A 629-nucleotide genomic window follows, 5' to 3' on the forward strand; every position below is an offset into this window, starting at 1 on the left:
AGACCAGGTGGCACCCCGCCGTGAAGTCATCGAGCATGCGCGTGACGTCACCACGCGCGTGCGCGATGACGTCCTTTTACATGCGTGGCCGTCTAATTGACGCCTGCCGGCTGCCATCTCGGTGGTGTTCCATCGAAAGCTCCAACTCATCCAGATCTCCACCTACCTCACTTCCGGTGCTCAGTACAGTTCCGGAGCGCCGTACAGTTGCGGTGCGCATGCGCGCAGAGCGTTTTTTAGAATGCTCGTCGGGTTTGCCGCCAGCTGAATATTGTTAGAATGCAGCCGTACAGAAGCTCCGCCATTCTTTGGACTGTTTTGCCGTCTGGTCGAAATCTCCAACTTGCAAAGTACCCGGCAGTGAGGTAGTTGGATATTTCGACGAGTTGGAGCTTTCGATAGAACACCGGCAGAGAGAGGAGGGGACGTTCACCCGGCCCTGTCCTGACATTGTCGGGCTCTCAGCCCATGACCGAGTGCCCGGCATTTTTAGAGGGGGTGACACCAAAAATGACTGTCACTCATTTTGGTGTCACCCTTCCAATGGTGTCACCCGGGTGCAAGCCGCACCCCCCCCCCCCCCCCCCCCCCCCCCCCCTACGCCGCCCCCTCTCCTCTTGCCTGCTCCA

The 629-nt window shown here is 59.0% G+C and overlaps 1 protein-coding gene across 1 annotated transcript in view; it reads right to left on the reverse strand.

Moving 5' to 3' along the window:
- BCAN (brevican) overlaps positions 1-629 on the reverse strand; it is a 26,208-nt gene that overhangs the window by 3,512 nt on the left and 22,067 nt on the right. The gene's annotated exons all lie outside the window — the stretch shown is intronic.

This window comes from Nanorana parkeri, unplaced genomic scaffold, assembly GCF_000935625.1.
Source record: "Nanorana parkeri isolate BGI_ZX_2015 unplaced genomic scaffold, ASM93562v1 scaffold2621, whole genome shotgun sequence".
NCBI classification, from domain to species: domain Eukaryota; kingdom Metazoa; phylum Chordata; class Amphibia; order Anura; family Dicroglossidae; genus Nanorana; species Nanorana parkeri.